The following is a 17,938-nucleotide window of genomic DNA, read 5'->3' as shown; positions in this document are numbered from 1 at the left end:
AACCTAACCCTCCCCCCTCCCTATAAATACCTCTCCTTTCTTCTTCATTTTCACACAACAACAACCCCTTCTTCTCTCCTATAGCCGAACCCTCTCCTCTCCTTCTCTACCCAAATTCTCTTCTTCTTCTTCTACTCTTCTTTTCTTTTTTGCTCGAGGACGAGCAAATTTTAAGTTTGGTGTGGCAAAAAGCCTAAGCTTTTTATTTTTCATTCACCATCAATGGCACCCAAGACCGGAGTTTCCTCAAGAAAAGGAAAAGGGAAGGCAAAAGCTTCCACTTCCGAGTCATGGGAGAAGGAGAGATTCATCTCCAAGAGCCACCAAGACCACTTCTATGATGTTGTGGCAAAGAAGAAGGTGATCCCCGAGGTCCCTTTCAAGCTCAAAAAGAATGAGTATCCGGAAATCCGACATGAGATCCAAAGAAGAGGGTGGGAAGTCATAACCAACCCCATGCAACAAGTCGGAATATTGATGGTTCAAGAGTTCTATGCTAATGCATGGATCACTAGGAACCATGATCAAAGTATGAACCTGAATCCAAAGAACTATCTCACAATGGTTCGGGGGAAATACTTAGATTTCAGTCCGGAAAATGTGAGGTTGGCGTTTCATCTACCCATGATGCAAGGTGATGAACGCCCCTACACAAGGAGGGTCAACTTCAATCAAAGGTTGGACCAAGTCCTAATGGACATTTGTGTGGAAGGCGCCCAATGGAGAGTAGACTCCAAAGGCAAACCAGTCCAACTAAGAAGACTGGACCTCAAGCCTGTAGCTAGAGGATGGTTGGAGTTCATCCAAAGATCCATCATCCCTACAAGCAACCGATCTGAAGTTACTGTGGATCGGGCCATCATGATTCATAGCATCATGATTGGAGAGGAAGTGGAAGTTCATGAAGTCATCTCTAATGAACTCTACAAAATAGCTGACAAGCCTTCATACATGGCACGGCTAGCTTTCCCCCACCTCATATGCCATCTATGTTATTCAGCCGGAGTTATCATAGATGGAGATGTCTCCATTGAAGAAGACAAGCCCATCACCAAGAAAAGGATGGAGCAAACAAGGGAAGTTCCTCACGGCCCTCAAGAAGAACATGAGGAAGTTCATCATCAACAAATGCCTCAAGGAATGCACTTTCCTCCCAACAACTATTGGGAGCAACTTAGTACCTCTTTGGAAGACTTGAGTCATAATGTTGAACAACTAAGGGTGGAACACCATGAACACGCCCTCACTCTCCAAGAAATAAGAGAAGATCAAAGAGCATTGAGGGAGGAGCAACAAAGGCAAGGAAGGGACATAGAAGAGTTGAAGAACATCATTGGTCCTTCAAGAAGAAGACGCCACTAGAGGTGGATTCATTCCTTGTTCTTTATTTTCTTTCTGTTTTCGGTTTTTAAGTATTATGTTTATCTATGTTTTTGTGTCTCTACTTCATGATCATTAGTGTGTAACCATGCCTTAAAGCTATGAATAAAATCCATTAGTCCTTCACCTCTCTTAAAAAGAAAAATGTTTTAATTCAAAAGAACAAGAAGTACATAATTTTCGAAATTATTAGTGAATTTAATTTAATTATATTGATGTGGTGGCAATACTTTTTGTTTTCTGAATGAATGCTTGAACAGTGCATATTTTTGATCTTGTTGTTTATGAGTGTTAAAATTGTTGGTTCTTGAAAGAATGATGAACAAAGAGAAATGTTATTGATGATCTGAAAAACATCATGAAATTGATTCTTGAAGCAAGAAAAAGCAGTGAAAAAAAAAAGTGGCGAAAATTTTAGCAAGGATCCAAGGCTTTGAGCATTAATGGATAGGAGGGCCCAAGGAAATTAAAAATCCAGGCCTAAGCGGCTAAATCAAGCTGTCCCTAACCATGTGCTTGTGTCATGAAGGTCCAAGTGAAAAGCTTGAGAACTGAATGGTTAAAGTCGTGATCCAAAGCTAAAGAGTGTGCTTAAGAGCTCTGGACACCACTAACTGGGGACTTTAGCAAAGCTAAGTCACAATCTGAAAAGGTTCACCCAGTTATGTGTCTGTGGCATTTGTGTATCCGGTGGTAATACTGGAAGACAAAATGCTTAGGGCCACAGCCAAGACTCATAAGTAGCTGTGTTAAAGAATCAACATGCCTAACTAGGAAAGTCAATAACACTATCTGAAATTCTAAGTTCCTAGAGAAGCCAATCACTCTAAACTTCAAAGGAAAAAGTGAGATGCCAAAATTGTTCAGAAGCAAAAAAGCTACAAGTCCCGCTCATCTAATTAAATTAATATTCATTGATATTTTGGACTTTATAGTATATTCTCTTCTTTTTATCCTATTTGATTTTCAGTTGCTTGGGGACAAGCAACAATTTAAGTTTGGTGTTGTGATGAGCGGATAATTTATACGCTTTTTGGCATTGTTTTTATATAGTTTTTAGTAAGTTTAAGCTACTTTTAGGGATGTTTTCACCAGTTTTTATGTTAAATTCACATTTCTGGACTTTACTGTGAGTTTGTGTGTTTTTCTGTGATTTCAGGTAAATTCTGACTGAAATTGAGGGATTTGAGCAAAACTCTGAAGAAGGCTGACAAAAGGACTGCTGATGCTGTTGGAATCTGACCTCCCTGCACTCGAAATGGATTTTCTGGAGCTACAGAACTCCAATTGGCGCGCTCTTAACGGCGTTGGAAAGTAGACATCCAGGGCTTTCCAGCAATATATAATAGTCCATACTTTATTCGAAGAATGACGACGTAACTTGGCGTTAAACGCCAAGTACACGCTGCTGTCTGGAGTTAAACGCCAGAAAAACGTCATGATCCGGAGTTAAACGCCCAAAACACGTCATAACTCAAAGTTTAACGCCAAGAAATGCCTTAGCTCGTGGAATGATCAAGCTCAGCCCAAGCATACACCAAGTGGGCCCCGGAAGTGGATTTATGCATCAATTACTTACTCATGTAAACCCTAGTAGCTAGTCAAGTATATATAGAACATTTATCTATTGTATTATTTATCTTTTGACCATCTTTTGACCATTTTTAGTCTTTTTCATTCGGTCACTTGATCATGGAGAGGGCTGGCCATTCGGCCATGCCTGAACCTCTTTCACTTATGTATTTTCAACGGTGGAGTTTCTGCACACCATAGATTAAGGGTGTGGAGCTCTGCTGTACCTCAAGTATTAATGAAATTCTATCTTTTTTTATTCAAATCTCTTTTATTCTTATTCCAAGATATTCATTCGTACCCAAGAACATGATGAATGTGATGAGTCAAATTACCCTCATTATTATTCTCACTTATGAACGTACGTGATTGACAACCACTTCCGTTCTACATGCAACCGAGCTTGAATGTGTATCTCTTAGATTCCCCAACAGAATCTTCGTGGTATAAGCTAGATAGATGGCGGCATTTATGAGGATCCGGAAAGTCTCACCTTGTCTGTGGTATTCCGAGTAGGATTCCGGTAATGAATGACTGTGACGTGCTTCAAACTTTAACCTGCTGGGCGTTAGTGACAGACGCAAAAGAGGGATTCTATTCCAGTAGGAGCGGGAACCAACCGGTGATTAGCCGTACTGTGACAGAGTGCGTGCATTAGTTTTCACTGCGAGGATGGGATGTAGCCATTAGCCATGGGTGATGCCTCCAGACTGGTTAGCTGTGCGAGTGACAGCCGCACAGGGTATTTCCCCGAGAGGAAGAAAGTAGCCACAGTTGATGGTGAACTCCTATACAAAGCTTGCCATGGAAGGGAGTAAGAAGGACTGAGTAGAAGCAGTAGAAGAGCAGGCGTCCAAGAGCTCTACAGCATCTCCATCCGCTTATCTGAAATTCCCACCAATGAATCTGCATAAGTGTTCTATCCCTTTATTTTACATATAATCTATTTTCTTATTTTTATTTTCTAAATTCATAAACCATTTTAATCTGCCTAACTGAGATTTGCAAGGTGACCATAGCTTGCTTCATACCAACAATCTCTGTGGATTCGACCCTTACTCACGTAAGGTTTATTACTTGGACGACCCAGTACACTTGCTGGTTAGTTGAACGGAGTTGTGAAAATAAACAATGCCCTCAGAGTATACATCCTACAAGTAAAAAGAACAAGTGATCACAATTTCGTCCACCAGTGCTACTATCCACTTGGTTAAGAGCAAATCGATTTTCCTAAGATACATTCAAGCACATAGGGCAAGATGGTAGGCAATGCACAAAACTTACCAATTTTAATCATCAAAGTGAGATATGCGCAACTTGCTTGAAGAATGCTCATGAGAGCCGGGAACAAGGATTTGAGCTTCGAACCCTCACCGGAAGTGTTTGCACTCTATCCGCTCGGTGTATCAGGTTAATCACTCAATTCTCCCCTATTTAATGCTTTTCCAAAATTTGTTCTTCCTCTAACAATCAACAATTGTTACATGCATGCGCACATGTATCATAAGGTCTTTCTTAGGTTGTAATGGGTCTAGGGTAAAGGTGGGGTTATATATATTTGGCTAAGTGGGCTAAAAATTGGATCTTTTTGATTAACCTAAACTTCTCACCTAACCTATATAACACCCTATACAATTATACACTAGTCTAGCTACCATTCCTCACTTTTTCACATACTCATGCATTCCCTTTTGATTACCACACATATGAATTGATCTTCATTCATCTTTACTTTGGGGCTTTTTTTTCTTTTCCTTTCCATATAATTTCCCCCCCTTTTTTTTCAATTTTTATTCTTTCTTTAAAGAATATCAATGCATAAGGTCTTACATTTAATTAACGCATGAGTGTGTACCCGATTCCCAAATATAGAAATACAAAACAAAAACATCCTTTTTCCTCAACCCATGTCCCAAGTTTCTCCACTCTTTGAATGATGTTCACACACACTAGCTTAAGCTAATCAAAGATCCACATAGGGACATTCATGGTTTTTTGCTTCTTGGCTTGTAATGTGCTAACTAAGAATGAGTGGGTTAAACGTGGACTCAAAGTTGGTTGCAAGGGTTGTTCATATGGTAAGGCCATTTTGGGTAGTGGCTAAGTGAATTGATGGCCTCAATTATATACATGCATTCACACATATAACATGTACATATAGAGTCAAACAAAGTAAGGATCATAATCATAGAGAGAGAACCATGCACACAAGAAGGAAGATAAATGACTATAAGATGTAGTCACGCAACAAGGCTCAAAACTCACTTGCTTGTGTTCTTAACTCAAAAATCCATGTTCCCTAGTACAAACTTCAAACAAGCTTAGCATCAAAAGTTTTTTTCAAATTGGTAAGGTTGCCCTAAAATCTTAGTTTCCTAGGAGAGAATTCATTACTCCAACCAAGTACACTTATCATGCAAATGGTGTCAAAGAAAACCTAATCATGTAACCTATCCTAACTAATAAAGAGATTCAAAACTTTATTCGGGTGTTACCTACGGAGATCGGTCGGCTGACCTCCCCACACTTAAAACTTAGCATGGTCCTCCGTGCTATAAGTGATGCGCAATGGGTTGCCGGATCCGGAATGTCCTTCATCTCCTTCATCAGTACTATCTCCACTTGAGGTTGCGGTGGACGTGGAGATATCCACTTCCTCCATAGGTGCAGTGACAATACTTAGAAGCTTCTTCACGTGAGCATATCGGCGTTGGTTTCGCTGCTCATAACGGTCCAACTTCCTGTGAAGGTCTTCAAGGCGTTGGTTGAACGATTTCGGTGGTACGGATGAAGTAGTAGGGTTGCAAGGGAGAATGGCCATGCCAAGGTCCTCGGTAACCACCGGGGGTTTGAGGTACTGACAAACCCCAATTTGACGGTTTATCTTGTATTGAATTTAGGGGATTTTGTCACCTTTCACCCACATTTATTCAATAAAACAGCATGGTTTTGTATATTCTCCTTTAATTGTACTTAAGAGTGAAAACATGCTTTTTAGGTCTTAAAATAGCTAAATCTAATTCTCCTTGATTCCATTAGATGCCTTGATATGTTTGTTAAGTGATTTCAGATTTAGGAGGCAAAGGTTGGATCAAGGAAATGAAGAAAGAAGCATGAAAAGTTGGAGAACTCATGAAGAAATGAAAGAACCGGAAAGCTGTCAAGCCAACCTCTTCGCACTTAAACGACCATAACTTGAGCTACAGAGGTCCAAATGATGTGGTTCCAGTTGGGTTGGAAAGCTAACATCCGGGGCTTCGAAATGATATAAGATTTGCCATAGTTGCTACAAGTATGGTGGCGCGCACGCGCATAGTACGCGCACGCACCGTTGCTGCCACCTAGTCCACTTGAAGCAAAACGTGGCCAGCGATTTTAGAAGCCTTGTGGGCCCAATCCAACTCATTTCTGATGCTATTTAACCCAAGGAGTGAAGAGGGAAACAGAAGTTAGTTACCATTAGTCATAGTTTAGTAGTTAGAATTAGTTTCTAGAGAGAGAAGCTCTCACTTCTCTCTAGAATTAGGATTAGGATTAGGATTAGTTCTTAGATCTAGGTTTTAATCTTTGCTTTCTTCTACTTCTACATCTCAATTCCTTGTTGTTAGATTCATTCTCCTTCCATTCTTTTATTGTAATTTTCTTTATGTTGTTCTTATATTTTGTTGTAGATCTAGTATTGTTCCTTCTACATTCTTCCAATTCAATAAGAGGTAATTCATAATAATTGTTCTTCTTTGCTTTTCTATTGTTGATCTCTTGCTTTTGTAGTTAGATCTCTCTTTAATTCTTGCATTTAATAATGTTTACTTCCATTGCACTTTATGTGTTTGTTGAAATGTCTCTTTTAGTTTTAGTGTAGATTTTGTTCCTCTTGGCCTAGGTAGAGTAATTAGTGACACTTGAGTTATCTAATTCCTTTGTTGATTGATAATTGGAGAGATTGCTAATTGGTTTGGAGTGCACTAAAGCTAGTCTTTCCTTGGGAGTTGGCTAGGACTTGTGGCTCATGTCAATTCATCCACTTGACTTTCCTTTATTAGCAAGGGTTAACTAAGTGGTAGCAATGAATAATTCTCATCACAATTGAGAAGGATAACTAGGATAGAACTTCTAGTTCTCATACCTTACCAAGAGCCTTTTATAGTTGTTAGTTTATTTTCATTGCCATTTACTTTCATGTTTCTTATCCAAAACCCCAAAACACATCACAACCAATAACAAGACACTTTATTGTAATTCCTAGGGAGAACGACCCGAGGTTTGAATACTTCAGTTTATAAAATTAGGGGTTTGTTACTTGTGACAAACAATCTTTTGTATGAAAGGATTTTCGATTGGTTTAGAAACTATACTTGCAACGAGAATTCATTTGTGAAATTCTAAACCGTGAAAAATCCATTCGTCAAAATGGCGACAGTGTGCGTGCGCGTGCATTGCGAATTTAAGATCATGTGCGCGTACGCGCCAGGTGCGCGCACGCGTGCATAGACTTGTGCCTCAGGCCCAATGTTTGCACAGTGTAGGCCTAACTCTCGGGTTTTTTGGCTGGAGGTGAAATTTTGCATCCACGCGTACGCGTACAGTGCGCGTCCGCGTGGATGGTCGAAGATGCTCACGTGCGCGTCCGCGTCATGTGCGCGAACGCATGGATGGTGTTCTGTTTTTCAAAAAAAAAAAAATTTTCCAAGTTCTTGCACCAATCCAAGCATTCCAAACCTCCAAACAGCTACCAAAACACCCTAAAACCTTATTTATCATATTATACTTCTAACTAAACTTAACAAACCAATAAAAACATGAAATCAAACTAATTCTTACCAATATTTACAAAAGAGAAAATGAAAAGATTTTTACCATGGTGGGGTGCCTCCCACCTAGCACTTTTGTTTATTGTCCTTAAGTTGGACTTATGGGGAGCTCCTCTCAAGGTGGCTTGTGCTTGTATTCATCTTGGAACTCCCACCAATGCTTGGTTCTCCATTGTGCCCCAAGATTCTTTATGGATTGAGCCAAGTGTTGATGGAGTTCTTCACAAGCTTGGGGCTCCCAAAGTTGATCCTCTTCTTGTGATCCGGGATCCCACACTTTATTTTCACACCCGTCTTGAGGTTGATCATCATTATTAGTCCATCCGGGTGGTGAGTAAGGTGAATTCTCTATGAAGTGGCCAACAATCCTCCTAGACCCATCTATTTGAGCACTACTCCAACCTTTATATCTCATGTTTGTTGTATCAACCATAATGAGCCTTGATTTGCAACGCCCACCACAAAACCTTTTTCGCTTACGCTTCATCCCACAAACTTCCCTAAGTTGGCCATCCGTTTCAAGCAAACCATATTCAAGGGGGATAATAAAGCTAATAGAAATGAATTTCGCCCACTCAAATGAAGGTGTAGATGGCAACCTAGGCAAAGATGCTTCCAAAGATCTTGACAAAGCATAACCAACCCTCGTTCTTCCATTTCTAGGGACTTCCACCTCTTCACAAGATCTCTTAATCTCAATCCTTTGTTTAACAATTTTATCTAAACCTTTTCCTTTACTCAAATCATAATAGGGAGGATGAGAAAAATTTACCTCCTTAACGCTTTCAAATCCAACCGGAGAAGGTTCTTTATGTTCAAAGGATTCTCCACCACTAAGACTTGATGCTTGCTCTTCATCACCAAGGGAACTCAATTCTTTCTCTATCCCTTCCAAGTCTTCATATGGAATATGCCTTGGAAGGTGTGCACTTTCCTCCCTAGCATCAATTTCAATCATCTTGGAGGGGTTTTCTTCAACTCTATGTTCCCATGGAAGCTCCGCATCTCCTAAGTCTTCTACCACTTCTTCCTTGTCTTCAACAATTAAAGCTTCCTCCAATTGTTCCAATACAAAGCAACTTCCTTCATTTCCCACCGGAGTTTCCAATCTCTCCTTCATGCTATGTTCTTCATTTGATTCTCTACATGTAGCCATGGGAGTTTCTTGAGTGTTCAAGCATTGGGATGCTAATTGATTTGTTACCGCATCCAAGGCGGCCATGAAATTTTGCACATCCCTTTGCATCTCTTCTTGCCCTTGAACAAGAGCACCAAGGGTTTCATCCATTAGAGATTGGAGTGGGTGGAAGGGTTCATCATTTTGGGGGAAGGGTTCATAGTAGGAAGGTGGTTCTTCTTGGTAGAGTTGTGGTGGTTCAATATTCTCCACTCTTTCCACTTGTTGCACAACACGCTCCATGGTTGCTTGAAATTGATCCAATGCTTCCTTGAGATGATCCCTTGACTCTTGTTCCGCTTGGATATCATGGTAGGGATCATATGACTCTTGGATCGATGGAAATGAATATTCTTCCATGTGAGGTTGTGGTGGAAGGTAAAATTCATCTTTTGGTTAAAAATTGTCATTTATTGGAGGTGGCTCTTGAAAATATTGATGTTGGAGTGGTGGTGGCTCTATATGTGGTTCATATGGTTCATATGGTTGTTGGTAGGGTGGATATGGATTAGGGTCATATGAAGGTAGTTGGTAAGAAGGGGCTTGTGAGTATGGTTGAGAGTTATGTTGAGGATATGGATCATAGGCATATGGTGGTGGTTCTTGAAAGTCACAAGGTGATTCACCAAAGCCATTGGATTGATATGCATCATAGAATGGCTCTTCTTCATAGTGCATTGGTGGAGGTTGTTGCCATGAATATTGATCATAAGCATATGGCTCCTCCCACCTTTGATTGTTCCATCCTTGATACATCTCTTCATTGTAGCTCTCATCACCTACAACATAATTGTAATCACACTCATAGCCAAAATGAGAATCCATGATAGCAAGAGAAAAGGAAAATAAAATCAAATGAGAAACAAAGAAAACTAACAAAAACTAACAAAGAGACAAAAAGGCAAGCATATGCACAATATTCACATATATACAATAACCAATAACACAACACCATTGCAATTCCCCGGCAACGACGCCATTTTGACGAAAGGATTTTTGATTGGTTTAGAAACTATACTTGCAACGAGAATTCATTTGTGAAATTCTAAACCGTGAAAAATTCATTCGTCAGGTACCTCTTGGTCGGAACAACATCACCTTCGACCGGGATTGACGCCCTCCGGTCCTTGGTCTCGCGGTGAACACCGGCCGCTGCGACTAATTTGGTTACCATAGCGGGAAAGGGCAAATTTCCTTTAACATGAACACATCCCATAGCTTGTCGGATGGCATGCGAGATGTCGCCCGGTTTGTCGGTTAGGGTGCACCAAACCAATAAGGCAAGCTCAGCGGTAATGGATGACCCATGGGTGCTTGGAAGCACGTAGTGAGCTAGGATTTGGGCCCATGCTGCGGCTTCTGGAGTGAGGAAATGTACGTCGATGCCCTTAGGCCGTTGCTTCATACTCCCTTGAATCCAAGAGGCTTCGGGTATGGCTATTACTCAAAGAATCGCATCCCAATTGAACCCACGTTCGTAGCATACTGATAAAACTTCTTGATAGGCGTCATACCCGTCCGCTAATGGCTCGGTCTTAAGCACTTCCTGCATGGCTTCCCCCATGATCGGGACTTGCTTTTGGCGCACAAAAATTGATGTGATAAGGGGTGAGTAGTAGTTGGAGTAAAACTCCACCACCTAGGATAAGTTGGCCTCCTTTGGTTGTCTCATTAGAAACCCCTATTGCCTCCGCTCAATGCGAGGCATCACCATCGGAGCGATGTGAGCCGGAAGGACTAGAAGGGGCTCCGGGTCATAGTTCTGCTCAATCATTATGAGGTAGACAAGTTTGCAGTAGCGGTTAGGGAACTTGCTTGAGTCCCTTGGAGGATTGTCCTTCTCTAATGCATCAATGTTGGCGGTGCCCCTTTCCTTCTTGAGGAGGGGCTGTTCTTGGCATGCTCTAGTGGCGGTTGGTTTCGTCGGGGCTTTTCTCTTGTCCTTCTTGATGACCATCCTGTAAAAGTGGAAAGGTGAGAAACATCAAACCCAAAGGAACACCAATAAGTGGGAAGCATGCGAGTGAGAGATTATGCCATAAAGGAATATGCATCTTTACTACATGACAGCTGCAACATGTAGCCAAGACAATATTTGTAAACAAGGCAAGTCACTAGCATGTGATGTAAGGGAGGTATAAGCATGCAAGTAAGAGGCATGAGAAGTGTACACCCAAATATCAATAATGGAAAGCAAGTCATAATGAGGTGGGCAAGTAAAAATGTGAAATGCGAAGAGTGGCATGCCCGATGCACAAAGAAAAACCCAAGTTAGTGGAGAAGAGCACTAATTGGAAAGCATTGAGTCAAAATGAGCTCAAAAGGTCATGTGTGCTCTTCATCAAACACTTGGCGTGCATCCTTTTTGCAATGAATAAGTGGAGGGAGTGGAGCAATGTAACATCCCACAAAGCAACATTAGTCATCATCATGACCCACAACACCCATGAAGAAGTAGAAAAGTAAAAACAAAGACAAACAAGCAAGGAAGAACGAAAAAGAAGAGAAGCTCTTAAAAAAACAAAATCAACTAACTAAGGGAGGGAGAAGAGATAAGCAAACAAAGAGAGGAGTAGGTGAAAGTACCTTGGGGGAGGAGAGGTAATGGGGGTATAGGTGAGAGAGGGGAGTGGAAGAAAAGTTGAGAAATAGAAGAGAGAAAATATGGGGGCCGCCGGAGGTGGGCGGTCGCCAGAGGTAGTGCCGCCGGTGGGGCTGAGAGGGGGGTTGGGGTGGTATAGAGGAGAAGATGGAAGAAAGAAGATGGAGAATGGTAGAAGGCATAGGAAATTGAAATGTGGGTCTGCTGGTTTATGTCTCACGCCACAGGATTGACGCGTGCATGCATTGTGCACGATCGCGCAGGTGGGCAAGGGCAGGAAGGACGCGGGCGTGCACCTGGGGTGGTTGTGCCAGTAGCACAATGTTAGCCCAGGAGTTGCGTAACTCTCTGAACTTCATACCAGAAGTTGGCTGCAGGACTGCTGGCGCGCGCGCGCACAGGGTGCGAACGCGCAGAGGCCGTGGTGATCAGATTGGCGCGCGCGCGGCATGTGCGCGGGTGTGGCAGTGGTGTTGTGCCTCTGGCTCAAAGCGGGCCTAGGTATGGCGCAACTCTCTGAAAAATGAACCAGAGGTGCGGCCGGGCAATCGACGTGGGTGCAGCATGTGCGCTCGCGCGTCGATTCACGAGGTGGCTGATGCGCTATAACTGGGTATAGCTACGATTAAGGGAAATTGCACAATCGGCAAAATTCCTTCCGGCAAGTGCACCGGTTATCGTCAAGTAAAAACTCACAATAGAGTGAGGTCGAATCCCACAAGGATTGGTTGAATGAGCAATTCGAATTTGAAGTTTGATTAGTTGAGCGGAATCAAGAATTGGGTGTGAACTGCATAAAGTAAATTGGCGGGAAATGTAAATTGCAAGGTATTGAAATGACTGAATCTTAAATTACGAGAATTAAAGTGCGAGAAGCTAAATTGCTGAAATTAAAAGGGATGGGGGTGATTGCATGAATTGAAAGTGCAGAATGTAAATAGAAAGGGATAGATCAGAGATGGGGAGTTCATTGGGTGTTAGGAGATATTGAGATCTCCGAATCAAAACATTTTATCTCTTCCTCAACCAATGCATTCATTGAATTTTGCTTGGCAATCTTATATGATTGGATCCCAATCCCTTGGCTCACCAATTCTCTCTAAAAACAAACAAATTCCCAATCCCTTGGTTTAAATGTTCATAAGAAGAGATGAAGCTCGATCACTGATTATACCACACAATTTCATGGACCACAATTTGGTAGGATTACATGTCACAATATCCATCCAAACCCCAATCCAATTCACTGTGAGAAAGCTTCTCTAGCATGAATCCATCATTCCTTTCCCAAGGTTCCGAAGGATTCCAATTATGGGTAGTTTCTTTCCCAAGACAACTACCCAGTGGAATTAGATCGAGAAGCTTTCTAACAAAATTCAAGAGAAAAGATTGAAGAAGAAGATAAAACTATTATTGATTCATTGAATTACAATAGAGCTCCCTAACCCAATGAAAGGGGTTTAGTGAGTCATAGCTCTGAATTCAATTACAAAAGTATGAAAATTCTAAAGTGTCAAAAGGTGCTAACTAACTTCAATTCTATCCTATTTATACACTTTCTAAATTGAGCTTCTGTTGTGTTTCTTGGGCTTCGAGGCCTTTCCTTGATTTCCTTTTGCTTTAGGCTTGTGGTCCATAATCTTGATGAGGCTGTGATCCAATTCTGTAACATTCATTGAGCAAACTTAGTGATAAACAAGTAATGACACCAGACTCAACAATTTGAAGTTCCAGACTCATCAATTTTTCAGGCCCAATCCCATAAACCATGATATTCAATTGGGTTTCATGCCATAATCAGTTTAAGTTAATCTTTGTGCTCAATTGCTAACTTGAACTTCAATATAATTGGCCCAGAAACCTTTTCAAATGGTGGTGTTTAAGTTTAAGTTTAAGTTTCAGTTTAAGGTCAAACTAAAAATTAAACGTGGAATTGGAAGAAAGCAACCCAGGGGTGTTCATTGTCGAGCACGTTTAACCTCCAGTTTAAGGTTAAACTGGAGGTTAAACTTGGAAATGAAGAAAGCACACCCTGGAGGCAATTTGGGTCGACCACGTTTAACCTCCAGTTTGAGGTTAAACTGGAGGTTAAACTTGGAAATGAAGAAAACACTCTGGAGGAGAAAAGCCATCGAACACGTTTAACCTCCAGTTTGAGGTCAAACTGGAGGTTAAACGTGGAAACACTTCCCTTTCTTGAGTCGTCACTTTGTTCTCTTGTCAACCTTGCCAATTTGATGCCAAATATGGACTATTATACCTCGTTGGAAAGCTATGGATGTCTACTTTCCAATGCAACTGGAAGCGCATCATTTGGAGTTCTAAAACTCGAGTTATACTCCATGGAAGGGGAAGAGGTCAGCTGGCCTGATTGCATGTTGGTACTATGCTCTTCTATGCACATTACGAGGCTGTTTTCTCCCTCAATTTTTAGTATCCACCATTCATACCATATATGCTTGGAAAGCTCTAGATGTCTTCTTTCCAATGCATTTTGAATCACCTCATTTGGAGTTTTGTAGCTCAAGTTATTTATGTTTGAAGAAGGCATGGTCAGGCTGTTCCATATAACACGTTTAAGCTCCTGGTGCCTTTCTTACTTCTGGCGTTTAACCTCCAGTTTGAGGTCAAACTGGAGGTTAAACGTGGAAATGCTTCTTGGTGAGGAGAAAGTGTCGAACACGTTTAACCTCCAGTTTGAGGTCAAACTGGAGGTTAAACGTGGAATGCTCCCTTGGTTCAAATCATCATTCTGGCGTTTAACCTCCAGTTTGAGGTCAAACTGGAGGTTAAACGTGGAATGCTTCTTAGTGCCCTTTCTCATTCTGGCGTTTAACTTCCAGTTTGAGGTCAAACTGGAGGTTAAACGCCAGTTACAGCATTTCCTCTCTTCTCATGATTTTGGCGTTTAAGCTCCAGTTTAACCTTAAACTGGAGCTTAAACGTCCCATTTGATTCTTAAACTTCCTTTATTGATTTTTGTTGCTTCCTTGCCTAGCCTCTTCTTCCCTGAAATCATCCAAACAATTGCATCAAAGTCTTGCAAAATTTCATGAGAAATCATCCATTCATAGCATTCAAGTAATAACACTAAAAACTCATGGAATTTGCATCAAAATCATAATGTTTGGATGATTCATTGCTTGTTGTTCATTTAACCATTCTTGATTACTTTAAGCTCAAGAAAATGCATAAAACAACTAAAACTAAGAGAAAAATGCTAGTGAAACTAGCCTAAGATGCCTTGGCATCACAACACCAAACTTAATACTTGCTTGTCCCTAAGCAAGTCCTGAGTTATTTGAGAAGAAAGTATGAAACAAAAGGCAATTACATTGGCTCTATTAGCAAGCATTTGAAGCTCATCAGAAGGGTTTTATGCAGAAAGTTGCAGCATCACTTTTTCATACTTATCAAGTAGGATTATCACTTTTTCATTGCATCCATCAAACACTGTTATGGCCTCTTGTTATTCTTATGTCCTTGACAATTTTTCCTTTCTTTGTTTTTCTTTTTCTTAGAGCTCTTTGCTCCTTGTTTGCTCAGTGTCATGTGTAGCACAAGCCTTTGGCAATTTTCTTTTTCTTATAGTGCATTACACATATCCACTACAGGCATTTTAGTTCACATTTCTTCTTGAGACATTGGTGCCCAGCACCTCTTTGTGTAACTAACTGTTTTGTAGCTAGGTTGCTCTTGATAATGGACTTTTGGTTGATAATCCCGGGTTAGTTAACCCAAGTTACCAAGTGTTGAAACACTCCACAGAACCTATTCATCCAAGCAGATCCCAGTACATAAACACCACAGGCATATGTCTCAAGAGTTCAAACCATTGGTGCCTAGCTTTATTTTTTTAATTCTTTTGCTTTTTGGTTGCCCTTTTTCAGTGGCTTTTCTTCTTCTTTTTCTTTCTTTTTCATGGCCAAAGACATTTATTCATCAAGATCCATAGACAATACTCAACTTCTACAAAAAAATGATAATTCTACACTCTATATACCAGTGATCTGACTAAACAATCAAGCATGCATACCACCACTTAATTCTACTTGATTTGTCACTAAATGAGCCAAGTTACCTTTGTTCACACTTTTCTTTTATTTTTGGAAAGAGAACAATCATGGCAAGCATTTGTTTAAGTAGGTGAAGTTATATCCAAACAATCTAGGCAATTCACTTTATTTAAAGCAGTAAATCAACAAACATACTAAAAACTTCACATTCCAGAAAGATTCAACAATTACAGTTTAAACCAGAACAAGCATGCTTTTGTTTGCCTTTTAAAGGATAGTCAAGGAACAACACCACCTTGTGAAATTTCTTGTTTTCTCCTTGTTGCCAGGAAACAATTTGATTTCTCCTTCTTCTCCCAGTTGTTGCTTCATGTTCTTTCTAAGATCCTTGTTTCCTTTCCTGCAATTAGTGATGAAGTTGCTTGCTTCTCAAGCACTTGAGTGGTTAGCTCAATGATGTATGGGCAAGTGTCTGAGTCTTAAGTTGGTGTGTGAACACCAAACTTAATCTCCTACTTACTCCTCTGTTCTTTGAATTCTTGAATTCTCCTTGGCGTGAAGTTGCTGCTAAGGATTTTAAGCATTTCTGTGATTGCTTAGAATGGTTATTCCTTTCTATAATTCAAAGGTTGTTGTGTTCAATTGATCTTTACGGTGGAACACCAAACTTAGAGTTACACATTCCCCTTTGAATTATTGATCCACAAATTCATTGTTTGGTGTGAAACACCAAACTTAATTCTTTGCAATGCACAGAAACTACTTTACCCTTTATTGAAACAAATAAAAGACACAGCAAAAGAGTGTTACCTCAGGTTGGGTTGCCTCCCAACAAGCGCTCTTTTAACGTCATTAGCTTGACGGTTGTCCCTTGTTAGGGTGGATTGTAGTGCTTGATGTCTTCTCCTCTCACTATGGAAACATCCCCATTTGATTCCTTCATGATTTCCAAATGTTCCATTGAAAGAACTTTCCTGATTGTGAACACTTGAGGGAGTTGGGAAGGAATGGGCTTGAGGTCAGGTGGAATTGGCAAATAATGACTTAGTATCACTTTATCTCCAGGAGAGAAGCCTTCAGTGGGAATTTTCTTGTTTCTCCACCCTCTTGGCAATTTCTTTACAATTCTTCCCTCTCTCTTGAGGATTTCTTTATTGACCCTTATGCTAGGAGGACCCTGCTGAGCTGTTTCTATTGATTCTTGTGGCTTTAGCTCCTGCACTTCTGGTTTGCCTTCAAAGGATTGTTTTAGAGTTCCAGTTGCTAGATTGCTCTCCTCCAAACACAGATTGCTATAATCATCCTTAGGCTTTTCAGGTTCTGGTTCAGGCTCAGATGTAGGTTTGAAAACATGGAAAATGAGTTGTTCATCCTGTATTCTCAAAATTAGCTCTCCTTGTTCTACATCTATGAGCGCTCTAGCAGTGGCTAGAAATGGCCTTCCCAAAATGATAGGGTGTAGATAGCTTTCCTCCATGTCTAAAATGACAAAGTCTGTGGGGATAAAATAATTTCCCACTTTCACCAACACATTCTCAACTACCCCTTCAGCTTGCTTTTGAGTTTTGTCAACTAATTGTATGATTACATCCGTGGATCTCACCTCATTCAGTTGTAGCTTCCTCATAAGAGTCAGAGGCATCACATTTATGCTAGCTCCTAGATCACAGAATCCTCTGTCAATTGTTGTTTCCCCTATGATGCAAGGAATATGAAAACTTCCTGGATCTGCTTTCTTAGAGATCATATCCTTCTTGATGAGTGCACTGCATTCTTTGTTCATGATTACAGTTTGTCCTCCCTTCAAAACTCTTTTCTTGCTCAGCAATTCTTTCAAATACTTGATATGTGTAGGCATCTGCTGGAGGATATCAAGAAGGGAATATTGATATGGAGAGACTTAAATGTCTCTAGGAACCTTGAATATGTTCTCCCTTTTTCACCTCCTCCTAACCTCTGAGGAAATGGTGCCTTTGGTTGGTATGTTTCCAGTGTGCCTTCCTTTTGCATATCCTTAGCTTGCTCATTTTCACCTTCCTGCTTAGCTTCTTCCACACCTTCTTTCAAGATTTCTGACTCCTTTTCTGAGGATCTTATTCCTTCTTCTTCTGAGACTTCCTTCAACATGGTGATGGCCTTGCATTCTTCCCATCTCACTCCCTTTTGTTCCCCTTTTGGATTCTTTTCTGTGTCACTAGGGAATACTGCAGTTGACTTGGGAGCTTGTTGAGATAGTTCTCCTACTCGAGCCTCCATCCACTTGAGTTTTTCGCCATGGTTCCTTAAGGTCGATCTCACATCATCCCTAAAGCTTTTCAACTCATTTATGTCCTGACCCATGTTAACTAACCTTCCTTCTATCCTGTTTAATTGGTCCTGA

The sequence above is a fragment of the Arachis hypogaea genome, chromosome 2 (genome assembly GCF_003086295.3).
Source record: "Arachis hypogaea cultivar Tifrunner chromosome 2, arahy.Tifrunner.gnm2.J5K5, whole genome shotgun sequence".
NCBI classification, from domain to species: Eukaryota; Viridiplantae; Streptophyta; class Magnoliopsida; order Fabales; family Fabaceae; genus Arachis; species Arachis hypogaea.
This window is presented reverse-complemented; position numbering follows the sequence as displayed.